Raw genomic sequence first — 9,744 nt, 5'->3', positions numbered from 1 at the left:
CGTGACGGATCGGCTCCGTTCCAAAAATACGAAAACCATCAGCCATGAACCGGAAGGCACCCGAGCATAGAAATAGCAAGAAAGAAAGGAAAAAAAGCACGTAAAACCTAGAAACAAACGCAAACTGACAACGAAAAAGGGGGGTGCAACACGAGGACTTCCCAGGGGGTCACCCATCCTAGTACTACTCTCGCCCAAGCACGCTTAACTGCGGAGCTCTGATGGGATCCGGTGCATTAGTGCTGGTATGATCGCACCCGAAATACTATCCATGTTTATTGTTTTTATGTGTTAGAAGACGCCTTTGTTTTGGTACGCGGGGCGTGGGACCCACGTGACGGATCGGCTCCGTTCCAAAAATACGAAAACCATCAGCCACGAACCGGAGGGCACCCGAGCATAGAAATAGCAAGAAAGAAAGGAAAAAAAGCACGTAAAACCTAGAAACAAACGCAAACGGACAACGAAAAAGGGGGGTGCAACACGAGGACTTCCCAGGGGGTCACCCATCCTAGTACTACTCTCGCCCAAGCACGCTTAACTGCGGAGTTCTGATGGGGTCCGGTGCATTAGTGCTGGTATGATCGCACCCGAAATACTATCCATGTTTATTGTTTTTATGTGTTAGAAGACGCCTTTGTTTTGGTACGCGGGGCGTGGGACCCACGTGACGGATCGGCTCCGTTCCAAAAATACGAAAACCATCAGCCATGAACCGGAGGGCACCCGAGCATAGAAATAGCAAGAAAGAAAGGAAAAAAAAGCACGTAAAACCTAGAAACAAACGCAAACGGACAACGAAAAAGGGGGGTGCAACACGAGGACTTCCCAGGGGGTCACCCATCCTAGTACTACTCTCGCCCAAGCACGCTTAACTGCGGAGTTCTGATGGGATCCGGTGCATTAGTGCTGGTATGATCGCGCCCGAAATACTATCCATGTTTATTGTTTTTATGTGTTAGAAGACGCCTTTGTTTTGGTACGCGGGGCGTGGGACCCACGTGACGGATCGGCTCCGTTCCAAAAATACGAAAACCATCAGCCATGAACCGGAAGGCACCCGAGCATAGAAATAGCAAGAAAGAAAGGAAAAAAAGCACGTAAAACCTAGAAACAAACGCAAACTGACAACGAAAAAGGGGGGTGCAACACGAGGACTTCCCAGGGGGTCACCCATCCTAGTACTACTCTCGCCCAAGCACGCTTAACTGCGGAGCTCTGATGGGATCCGGTGCATTAGTGCTGGTATGATCGCACCCGAAATACTATCCATGTTTATTGTTTTTATGTGTTAGAAGACGCCTTTGTTTTGGTACGCGGGGCGTGGGACCCACGTGACGGATCGGCTCCGTTCCAAAAATACGAAAACCATCAGCCACGAACCGGAGGGCACCCGAGCATAGAAATAGCAAGAAAGAAAGGAAAAAAAGCACGTAAAACCTAGAAACAAACGCAAACGGACAACGAAAAAGGGGGGTGCAACACGAGGACTTCCCAGGGGGTCACCCATCCTAGTACTACTCTCGCCCAAGCACGCTTAACTGCGGAGTTCTGATGGGGTCCGGTGCATTAGTGCTGGTATGATCGCACCCGAAATACTATCCATGTTTATTGTTTTTATGTGTTAGAAGACGCCTTTGTTTTGGTACGCGGGGCGTGGGACCCACGTGACGGATCGGCTCCGTTCCAAAAATACGAAAACCATCAGCCATGAACCGGAGGGCACCCGAGCATAGAAATAGCAAGAAAGAAAGGAAAAAAAAGCACGTAAAACCTAGAAACAAACGCAAACGGACAACGAAAAAGGGGGGTGCAACACGAGGACTTCCCAGGGGGTCACCCATCCTAGTACTACTCTCGCCCAAGCACGCTTAACTGCGGAGTTCTGATGGGATCCGGTGCATTAGTGCTGGTATGATCGCACCCGAAATACTATCCATGTTTATTGTTTTTATGTGTTAGAAGACGCCTTTGTTTTGGTACGCGGGGCGTGGGACCCACGTGACGGATCGGCTCCGTTCCAAAAATACGAAAACCATCAGCCACGAACCGGAGGGCACCCGAGCATAGAAATAGCAAGAAAGAAAGGAAAAAAAGCACGTAAAACCTAGAAACAAACGCAAACGGACAACGAAAAAGGGGGGTGCAACACGAGGACTTCCCAGGGGGTCACCCATCCTAGTACTACTCTCGCCCAAGCACGCTTAACTGCGGAGTTCTGATGGGGTCCGGTGCATTAGTGCTGGTATGATCGCACCCGAAATACTATCCATGTTTATTGTTTTTATGTGTTAGAAGACGCCTTTGTTTTGGTACGCGGGGCGTGGGACCCACGTGACGGATCGGCTCCGTTCCAAAAATACGAAAACCATCAGCCATGAACCGGAGGGCACCCGAGCATAGAAATAGCAAGAAAGAAAGGAAAAAAAAGCACGTAAAACCTAGAAACAAACGCAAACGGACAACGAAAAAGGGGGGTGCAACACGAGGACTTCCCAGGGGGTCACCCATCCTAGTACTACTCTCGCCCAAGCACGCTTAACTGCGGAGTTCTGATGGGATCCGGTGCATTAGTGCTGGTATGATCGCGCCCGAAATACTATCCATGTTTATTGTTTTTATGTGTTAGAAGACGCCTTTGTTTTGGTACGCGGGGCGTGGGACCCACGTGACGGATCGGCTCCGTTCCAAAAATACGAAAACCATCAGCCATGAACCGGAAGGCACCCGAGCATAGAAATAGCAAGAAAGAAAGGAAAAAAAGCACGTAAAACCTAGAAACAAACGCAAACTGACAACGAAAAAGGGGGGTGCAACACGAGGACTTCCCAGGGGGTCACCCATCCTAGTACTACTCTCGCCCAAGCACGCTTAACTGCGGAGCTCTGATGGGATCCGGTGCATTAGTGCTGGTATGATCGCACCCGAAATACTATCCATGTTTATTGTTTTTATGTGTTAGAAGACGCCTTTGTTTTGGTACGCGGGGCGTGGGACCCACGTGACGGATCGGCTCCGTTCCAAAAATACGAAAACCATCAGCCACGAACCGGAGGGCACCCGAGCATAGAAATAGCAAGAAAGAAAGGAAAAAAAGCACGTAAAACCTAGAAACAAACGCAAACGGACAACGAAAAAGGGGGGTGCAACACGAGGACTTCCCAGGGGGTCACCCATCCTAGTACTACTCTCGCCCAAGCACGCTTAACTGCGGAGTTCTGATGGGGTCCGGTGCATTAGTGCTGGTATGATCGCACCCGAAATACTATCCATGTTTATTGTTTTTATGTGTTAGAAGACGCCTTTGTTTTGGTACGCGGGGCGTGGGACCCACGTGACGGATCGGCTCCGTTCCAAAAATACGAAAACCATCAGCCATGAACCGGAGGGCACCCGAGCATAGAAATAGCAAGAAAGAAAGGAAAAAAAAGCACGTAAAACCTAGAAACAAACGCAAACGGACAACGAAAAAGGGGGGTGCAACACGAGGACTTCCCAGGGGGTCACCCATCCTAGTACTACTCTCGCCCAAGCACGCTTAACTGCGGAGTTCTGATGGGATCCGGTGCATTAGTGCTGGTATGATCGCACCCGAAATACTATCCATGTTTATTGTTTTTATGTGTTAGAAGACGCCTTTGTTTTGGTACGCGGGGCGTGGGACCCACGTGACGGATCGGCTCCGTTCCAAAAATACGAAAACCATCAGCCACGAACCGGAGGGCACCCGAGCATAGAAATAGCAAGAAAGAAAGGAAAAAAAGCACGTAAAACCTAGAAACAAACGCAAACGGACAACGAAAAAGGGGGGTGCAACACGAGGACTTCCCAGGGGGTCACCCATCCTAGTACTACTCTCGCCCAAGCACGCTTAACTGCGGAGTTCTGATGGGATCCGGTGCATTAGTGCTGGTATGATCGCACCCGAAATACTATCCATGTTTATTGTTTTTATGTGTTAGAAGACGCCTTTGTTTTGGTACGCGGGGCGTGGGACCCACGTGACGGATCGGCTCCGTTCCAAAAATACGAAAACCATCAGCCATGAACCGGAGGGCACCCGAGCATAGAAATAGCAAGAAAGAAAGGAAAAAAAAGCACGTAAAACCTAGAAACAAACGCAAACGGACAACGAAAAAGGGGGGTGCAACACGAGGACTTCTCAGGGGGTCACCCATCCTAGTACTACTCTCGCCCAAGCACGCTTAACTGCGGAGTTCTGATGGGATCCGGTGCATTATTGCTGGTATGATCGCACCCGAAATACTATCCATGTTTATTGTTTTTATGTGTTAGAAGACACCTTTGTTTTGGTACGCGGGGCGTGGGACCCACGTGACGGATCGGCTCCGTTCCAAAAATACGAAAACCATCAGCCATGAACCGGAGGGCACCCGAGCATAGAAATAGCAAGAAAGAAAGGAAAAAAAAGCACGTAAAACCTAGAAACAAACGCAAACGGACAACGAAAAAGGGGGGTGCAACACGAGGACTTCCCAGGGGGTCACCCATCCTAGTACTACTCTCGCCCAAGCACGCTTAACTGCGGAGTTCTGATGGGATCCGGTGCATTAGTGCTGGTATGATCGCACCCGAAATACTATCCATGTTTATTGTTTTTATGTGTTAGAAGACGCCTTTGTTTTGGTACGCGGGGCGTGGGACCCACATGACGGATCGGCTCCGTTCCAAAAATACGAAAACCATCAGCCACGAACCGGAGGGCACCCGAGCATAGAAATAGCAAGAAAGAAAGGAAAAAAAAGCACGTAAAACCTAGAAACAAACGCAAACGGACAACGAAAAAGGGGGGTGCAACACGAGGACTTCCCAGGGGGTCACCCATCCTAGTACTACTCTCGCCCAAGCACGCTTAACTGCGGAGTTCTGATGGGATCCGGTGCATTAGTGCTGGTATGATCGCACCCGAAATACTATCCATGTTTATTGTTTTTATGTGTTAGAAGACGCCTTTGTTTTGGTACGCGGGGCGTGGGACCCACGTGACAGATCGGCTCCGTTCCAAAAATACGAAAACCATCAGCCATGAACCGGAGGGCACCCGAGCATAGAAATAGCAAGAAAGAAAGGAAAAAAAAGCACGTAAAACCTAGAAACAAACGCAAACGGACAACGAAAAAGGGGGGTGCAACACGAGGACTTCCCAGGGGGTCACCCATCCTAGTACTACTCTCGCCCAAGCACGCTTAACTGCGGAGTTCTGATGGGATCCGGTGCATTAGTGCTGGTATGATCGCACCCGAAATACTATCCATGTTTATTGTTTTTATGTGTTAGAAGACGCCTTTGTTTTGGTACGCGGGGCGTGGGACCCACGTGACGGATCGGCTCCGTTCCAAAAATACGAAAACCATCAACCATGAACCGGAGGGCACCCGAGCATAGAAATAGCAAGAAAGAAAGGAAAAAAAAGCACGTAAAACCTAGAAACAAACGCAAACGGACAACGAAAAAGGGGGGTGCAACACGAGGACTTCCCAGGGGGTCACCCATCCTAGTACTACTCTCGCCCAAGCACGCTTAACTGCGGAGTTCTGATGGGATCCGGTGCATTAGTGCTGGTATGATCGCACCCGAAATACTATCCATGTTTATTGTTTTTATGTGTTAGAAGACGCCTTTGTTTTGGTACGCGGGGCGTGGGACCCACGTGACGGATCGGCTCCGTTCCAAAAATACGAAAACCATCAGCCATGAACCGGAGGGCACCCGAGCATAGAAATAGCAAGAAAGAAAGGAAAAAAAAGCACGTAAAACCTAGAAACAAACGCAAACGGACAACGAAAAAGGGGGGTGCAACACGAGGACTTCCCAGGGGGTCACCCATCCTAGTACTACTCTCGCCCAAGCACGCTTAACTGCGGAGTTCTGATGGGATCCGGTGCATTAGTGCTGGTATGATCGCGCCCGAAATACTATCCATGTTTATTGTTTTTATGTGTTAGAAGACGCCTTTGTTTTGGTACGCGGGGCGTGGGACCCACGTGACGGATCGGCTCCGTTCCAAAAATACGAAAACCATCAGCCATGAACCGGAAGGCACCCGAGCATAGAAATAGCAAGAAAGAAAGGAAAAAAAGCACGTAAAACCTAGAAACAAACGCAAACTGACAACGAAAAAGGGGGGTGCAACACGAGGACTTCCCAGGGGGTCACCCATCCTAGTACTACTCTCGCCCAAGCACGCTTAACTGCGAAGCTCTGATGGGATCCGGTGCATTAGTGCTGGTATGATCGCACCCGAAATACTATCCATGTTTATTGTTTTTATGTGTTAGAAGACGCCTTTGTTTTGGTACGCGGGGCGTGGGACCCACGTGACGGATCGGCTCCGTTCCAAAAATACGAAAACCATCAGCCACAAACCGGAGGGCACCCGAGCATAGAAATAGCAAGAAAGAAAGGAAAAAAAGCACGTAAAACCTAGAAACAAACGCAAACGGACAACGAAAAAGGGGGGTGCAACACGAGGACTTCCCAGGGGGTCACCCATCCTAGTACTACTCTCGCCCAAGCACGCTTAACTGCGGAGTTCTGATGGGGTCCGGTGCATTAGTGCTGGTATGATCGCACCCGAAATACTATCCATGTTTATTGTTTTTATGTGTTAGAAGACGCCTTTGTTTTGGTACGCGGGGCGTGGGACCCACGTGACGGATCGGCTCCGTTCCAAAAATACGAAAACCATCAGCCATGAACCGGAGGGCACCCGAGCATAGAAATAGCAAGAAAGAAAGGAAAAAAAAGCACGTAAAACCTAGAAACAAACGCAAACGGACAACGAAAAAGGGGGGTGCAACACGAGGACTTCCCAGGGGGTCACCCATCCTAGTACTACTCTCGCCCAAGCACGCTTAACTGCGGAGTTCTGATGGGATCCGGTGCATTAGTGCTGGTATGATCGCACCCGAAATACTATCCATGTTTATTGTTTTTATGTGTTAGAAGACGCCTTTGTTTTGGTACGCGGGGCGTGGGACCCACGTGACGGATCGGCTCCGTTCCAAAAATACGAAAACCATCAGCCACGAACCGGAGGGCACCCGAGCATAGAAATAGCAAGAAAGAAAGGAAAAAAAGCACGTAAAACCTAGAAACAAACGCAAACGGACAACGAAAAAGGGGGGTGCAACACGAGGACTTCCCAGGGGGTCACCCATCCTAGTACTACTCTCGCCCAAGCACGCTTAACTGCGGAGTTCTGATGGGATCCGGTGCATTAGTGCTGGTATGATCGCACCCGAAATACTATCCATGTTTATTGTTTTTATGTGTTAGAAGACGCCTTTGTTTTGGTACGCGGGGCGTGGGACCCACGTGACGGATCGGCTCCGTTCCAAAAATACGAAAACCATCAGCCATGAACCGGAGGGCACCCGAGCATAGAAATAGCAAGAAAGAAAGGAAAAAAAAGCACGTAAAACCTAGAAACAAACGCAAACGGACAACGAAAAAGGGGGGTGCAACACGAGGACTTCCCAGGGGGTCACCCATCCTAGTACTACTCTCGCCCAAGCACGCTTAACTGCGGAGTTCTGATGGGATCCGGTGCATTATTGCTGGTATGATCGCACCCGAAATACTATCCATGTTTATTGTTTTTATGTGTTAGAAGACGCCTTTGTTTTGGTACGCGGGGCGTGGGACCCACGTGACGGATCGGCTCCGTTCCAAAAATACGAAAACCATCAGCCATGAACCGGAGGGCACCCGAGCATAGAAATAGCAAGAAAGAAAGGAAAAAAAAGCACGTAAAACCTAGAAACAAACGCAAACGGACAACGAAAAAGGGGGGTGCAACACGAGGACTTCCCAGGGGGTCACCCATCCTAGTACTACTCTCGCCCAAGCACGCTTAACTGCGGAGTTCTGATGGGATCCGGTGCATTAGTGCTGGTATGATCGCACCCGAAATACTATCCATGTTTATTGTTTTTATGTGTTAGAAGACGCCTTTGTTTTGGTACGCGGGGCGTGGGACCCACATGACGGATCGGCTCCGTTCCAAAAATACGAAAACCATCAGCCACGAACCGGAGGGCACCCGAGCATAGAAATAGCAAGAAAGAAAGGAAAAAAAAGCACGTAAAACCTAGAAACAAACGCAAACGGACAACGAAAAAGGGGGGTGCAACACGAGGACTTCCCAGGGGGTCACCCATCCTAGTACTACTCTCGCCCAAGCACGCTTAACTGCGGAGTTCTGATGGGATCCGGTGCATTAGTGCTGGTATGATCGCACCCGAAATACTATCCATGTTTATTGTTTTTATGTGTTAGAAGACGCCTTTGTTTTGGTACGCGGGGCGTGGGACCCACGTGACGGATCGGCTCCGTTCCAAAAATACGAAAACCATCAGCCATGAACCGGAGGGCACCCGAGCATAGAAATAGCAAGAAAGAAAGGAAAAAAAAGCACGTAAAACCTAGAAACAAACGCAAACGGACAACGAAAAAGGGGGGTGCAACACGAGGACTTCCCAGGGGGTCACCCATCCTAGTACTACTCTCGCCCAAGCACGCTTAACTGCGGAGTTCTGATGGGATCCGGTGCATTAGTGCTGGTATGATCGCACCCGAAATACTATCCATGTTTATTGTTTTTATGTGTTAGAAGACGCCTTTGTTTTGGTACGCGGGGCGTGGGACCCACGTGACGGATCGGCTCCGTTCCAAAAATACGAAAACCATCAGCCATGAACCGGAGGGCACCCGAGCATAGAAATAGCAAGAAAGAAAGGAAAAAAAAGCACGTAAAACCTAGAAACAAACGCAAACGGACAACGAAAAAGGGGGGTGCAACACGAGGACTTCCCAGGGGGTCACCCATCCTAGTACTACTCTCGCCCAAGCACGCTTAACTGCGGAGTTCTGATGGGATCCGGTGCATTATTGCTGGTATGATCGCACCCGAAATACTATCCATGTTTATTGTTTTTATGTGTTAGAAGACGCCTTTGTTTTGGTACGCGGGGCGTGGGACCCACGTGACGGATCGGCTCCGTTCCAAAAATACGAAAACCATCAGCCATGAACCGGAGGGCACCCGAGCATAGAAATAGCAAGAAAGAAAGGAAAAAAAAGCACGTAAAACCTAGAAACAAACGCAAACGGACAACGAAAAAGGGGGGTGCAACACGAGGACTTCCCAGGGGGTCACCCATCCTAGTACTACTCTCGCCCAAGCACGCTTAACTGCGGAGTTCTGATGGGATCCGGTGCATTAGTGCTGGTATGATCGCACCCGAAATACTATCCATGTTTATTGTTTTTATGTGTTAGAAGACGCCTTTGTTTTGGTACGCGGGGCGTGGGACCCACGTGACGGATCGGCTCCGTTCCAAAAATACGAAAACCATCAGCCATGAACCGGAGGGCACCCGAGCATAGAAATAGCAAGAAAGAAAGGAAAAAAAAGCACGTAAAACCTAGAAACAAACGCAAACGGACAACGAAAAAGGGGGGTGCAACACGAGGACTTCCCAGGGGGTCACCCATCCTAGTACTACTCTCGCCCAAGCACGCTTAACTGCGGAGTTCTGATGGGATCCGGTGCATTATTGCTGGTATGATCGCACCCGAAATACTATCCATGTTTATTGTTTTTATGTGTTAGAAGACGCCTTTGTTTTGGTACGCGGGGCGTGGGACCCACGTGACGGATCGGCTCCGTTCCAAAAATACGAAAACCATCAGCCATGAACCGGAGGGCACCCGAGCATA

At 49.5% G+C, this 9,744-nt stretch overlaps 29 non-coding genes across 29 annotated transcripts; all 29 read right to left on the bottom strand.

The window, feature by feature from the left end:
- Nucleotides 1-140: 140 nt before the first annotated feature.
- LOC145083705 (5S ribosomal RNA) lies at nucleotides 141-259 on the bottom strand. The gene has a single exon (XR_013698168.1). It is a non-coding gene; the product is annotated as a 5S ribosomal RNA (ribosomal RNA).
- Nucleotides 260-473: 214 nt separating this feature from the next.
- LOC145084426 (5S ribosomal RNA) lies at nucleotides 474-592 on the bottom strand. Its single transcript, XR_013698869.1, has one exon. It is a non-coding gene; the product is annotated as a 5S ribosomal RNA (ribosomal RNA).
- A 215-nt stretch (nucleotides 593-807) lies between these two features.
- LOC145084358 (5S ribosomal RNA) lies at nucleotides 808-926 on the bottom strand. Its single transcript, XR_013698804.1, has one exon. It is a non-coding gene; the product is annotated as a 5S ribosomal RNA (ribosomal RNA).
- Nucleotides 927-1,140: 214 nt separating this feature from the next.
- LOC145083704 (5S ribosomal RNA) lies at nucleotides 1,141-1,259 on the bottom strand. The gene has a single exon (XR_013698167.1). It is a non-coding gene; the product is annotated as a 5S ribosomal RNA (ribosomal RNA).
- Nucleotides 1,260-1,473: 214 nt separating this feature from the next.
- On the bottom strand, nucleotides 1,474-1,592 carry LOC145084425 (5S ribosomal RNA). Its single transcript, XR_013698868.1, has one exon. It is a non-coding gene; the product is annotated as a 5S ribosomal RNA (ribosomal RNA).
- Nucleotides 1,593-1,807: 215 nt separating this feature from the next.
- Nucleotides 1,808-1,926, bottom strand: LOC145081391 (5S ribosomal RNA). The gene has a single exon (XR_013695950.1). It is a non-coding gene; the product is annotated as a 5S ribosomal RNA (ribosomal RNA).
- A 214-nt stretch (nucleotides 1,927-2,140) lies between these two features.
- Nucleotides 2,141-2,259, bottom strand: LOC145084423 (5S ribosomal RNA). Its single transcript, XR_013698866.1, has one exon. It is a non-coding gene; the product is annotated as a 5S ribosomal RNA (ribosomal RNA).
- Nucleotides 2,260-2,474: 215 nt separating this feature from the next.
- Nucleotides 2,475-2,593, bottom strand: LOC145084357 (5S ribosomal RNA). Its single transcript, XR_013698803.1, has one exon. It is a non-coding gene; the product is annotated as a 5S ribosomal RNA (ribosomal RNA).
- Nucleotides 2,594-2,807: 214 nt separating this feature from the next.
- Nucleotides 2,808-2,926, bottom strand: LOC145083703 (5S ribosomal RNA). The gene has a single exon (XR_013698166.1). It is a non-coding gene; the product is annotated as a 5S ribosomal RNA (ribosomal RNA).
- A 214-nt stretch (nucleotides 2,927-3,140) lies between these two features.
- Nucleotides 3,141-3,259, bottom strand: LOC145084421 (5S ribosomal RNA). The gene has a single exon (XR_013698865.1). It is a non-coding gene; the product is annotated as a 5S ribosomal RNA (ribosomal RNA).
- A 215-nt stretch (nucleotides 3,260-3,474) lies between these two features.
- On the bottom strand, nucleotides 3,475-3,593 carry LOC145081390 (5S ribosomal RNA). Its single transcript, XR_013695949.1, has one exon. It is a non-coding gene; the product is annotated as a 5S ribosomal RNA (ribosomal RNA).
- Nucleotides 3,594-3,807: 214 nt separating this feature from the next.
- Nucleotides 3,808-3,926, bottom strand: LOC145081389 (5S ribosomal RNA). Its single transcript, XR_013695948.1, has one exon. It is a non-coding gene; the product is annotated as a 5S ribosomal RNA (ribosomal RNA).
- Nucleotides 3,927-4,141: 215 nt separating this feature from the next.
- LOC145084665 (5S ribosomal RNA) lies at nucleotides 4,142-4,260 on the bottom strand. Its single transcript, XR_013699101.1, has one exon. It is a non-coding gene; the product is annotated as a 5S ribosomal RNA (ribosomal RNA).
- A 215-nt stretch (nucleotides 4,261-4,475) lies between these two features.
- LOC145081388 (5S ribosomal RNA) lies at nucleotides 4,476-4,594 on the bottom strand. The gene has a single exon (XR_013695947.1). It is a non-coding gene; the product is annotated as a 5S ribosomal RNA (ribosomal RNA).
- Nucleotides 4,595-4,809: 215 nt separating this feature from the next.
- LOC145081387 (5S ribosomal RNA) lies at nucleotides 4,810-4,928 on the bottom strand. Its single transcript, XR_013695946.1, has one exon. It is a non-coding gene; the product is annotated as a 5S ribosomal RNA (ribosomal RNA).
- A 215-nt stretch (nucleotides 4,929-5,143) lies between these two features.
- LOC145081385 (5S ribosomal RNA) lies at nucleotides 5,144-5,262 on the bottom strand. The gene has a single exon (XR_013695944.1). It is a non-coding gene; the product is annotated as a 5S ribosomal RNA (ribosomal RNA).
- Nucleotides 5,263-5,477: 215 nt separating this feature from the next.
- On the bottom strand, nucleotides 5,478-5,596 carry LOC145081384 (5S ribosomal RNA). Its single transcript, XR_013695943.1, has one exon. It is a non-coding gene; the product is annotated as a 5S ribosomal RNA (ribosomal RNA).
- Nucleotides 5,597-5,811: 215 nt separating this feature from the next.
- Nucleotides 5,812-5,930, bottom strand: LOC145084356 (5S ribosomal RNA). Its single transcript, XR_013698802.1, has one exon. It is a non-coding gene; the product is annotated as a 5S ribosomal RNA (ribosomal RNA).
- A 214-nt stretch (nucleotides 5,931-6,144) lies between these two features.
- On the bottom strand, nucleotides 6,145-6,263 carry LOC145084940 (5S ribosomal RNA). Its single transcript, XR_013699362.1, has one exon. It is a non-coding gene; the product is annotated as a 5S ribosomal RNA (ribosomal RNA).
- A 214-nt stretch (nucleotides 6,264-6,477) lies between these two features.
- On the bottom strand, nucleotides 6,478-6,596 carry LOC145084420 (5S ribosomal RNA). Its single transcript, XR_013698864.1, has one exon. It is a non-coding gene; the product is annotated as a 5S ribosomal RNA (ribosomal RNA).
- Nucleotides 6,597-6,811: 215 nt separating this feature from the next.
- Nucleotides 6,812-6,930, bottom strand: LOC145081383 (5S ribosomal RNA). The gene has a single exon (XR_013695942.1). It is a non-coding gene; the product is annotated as a 5S ribosomal RNA (ribosomal RNA).
- A 214-nt stretch (nucleotides 6,931-7,144) lies between these two features.
- LOC145081381 (5S ribosomal RNA) lies at nucleotides 7,145-7,263 on the bottom strand. Its single transcript, XR_013695941.1, has one exon. It is a non-coding gene; the product is annotated as a 5S ribosomal RNA (ribosomal RNA).
- A 215-nt stretch (nucleotides 7,264-7,478) lies between these two features.
- On the bottom strand, nucleotides 7,479-7,597 carry LOC145084482 (5S ribosomal RNA). The gene has a single exon (XR_013698923.1). It is a non-coding gene; the product is annotated as a 5S ribosomal RNA (ribosomal RNA).
- A 215-nt stretch (nucleotides 7,598-7,812) lies between these two features.
- On the bottom strand, nucleotides 7,813-7,931 carry LOC145081380 (5S ribosomal RNA). Its single transcript, XR_013695940.1, has one exon. It is a non-coding gene; the product is annotated as a 5S ribosomal RNA (ribosomal RNA).
- A 215-nt stretch (nucleotides 7,932-8,146) lies between these two features.
- LOC145081379 (5S ribosomal RNA) lies at nucleotides 8,147-8,265 on the bottom strand. The gene has a single exon (XR_013695939.1). It is a non-coding gene; the product is annotated as a 5S ribosomal RNA (ribosomal RNA).
- Nucleotides 8,266-8,480: 215 nt separating this feature from the next.
- On the bottom strand, nucleotides 8,481-8,599 carry LOC145081378 (5S ribosomal RNA). Its single transcript, XR_013695938.1, has one exon. It is a non-coding gene; the product is annotated as a 5S ribosomal RNA (ribosomal RNA).
- Nucleotides 8,600-8,814: 215 nt separating this feature from the next.
- On the bottom strand, nucleotides 8,815-8,933 carry LOC145084481 (5S ribosomal RNA). Its single transcript, XR_013698922.1, has one exon. It is a non-coding gene; the product is annotated as a 5S ribosomal RNA (ribosomal RNA).
- Nucleotides 8,934-9,148: 215 nt separating this feature from the next.
- LOC145081377 (5S ribosomal RNA) lies at nucleotides 9,149-9,267 on the bottom strand. Its single transcript, XR_013695937.1, has one exon. It is a non-coding gene; the product is annotated as a 5S ribosomal RNA (ribosomal RNA).
- Nucleotides 9,268-9,482: 215 nt separating this feature from the next.
- On the bottom strand, nucleotides 9,483-9,601 carry LOC145084480 (5S ribosomal RNA). Its single transcript, XR_013698921.1, has one exon. It is a non-coding gene; the product is annotated as a 5S ribosomal RNA (ribosomal RNA).
- Between the last annotated feature and the right edge of the window lie 143 nt (nucleotides 9,602-9,744).

Source organism: Lactuca serriola, chromosome 1 (genome assembly GCF_051521515.1).
Source record: "Lactuca serriola cultivar US96UC23 chromosome 1, Lser_US96UC23_V15, whole genome shotgun sequence".
NCBI classification, from domain to species: Eukaryota; Viridiplantae; Streptophyta; class Magnoliopsida; order Asterales; family Asteraceae; genus Lactuca; species Lactuca serriola.
This window is presented reverse-complemented; position numbering and strand designations above follow the sequence as displayed.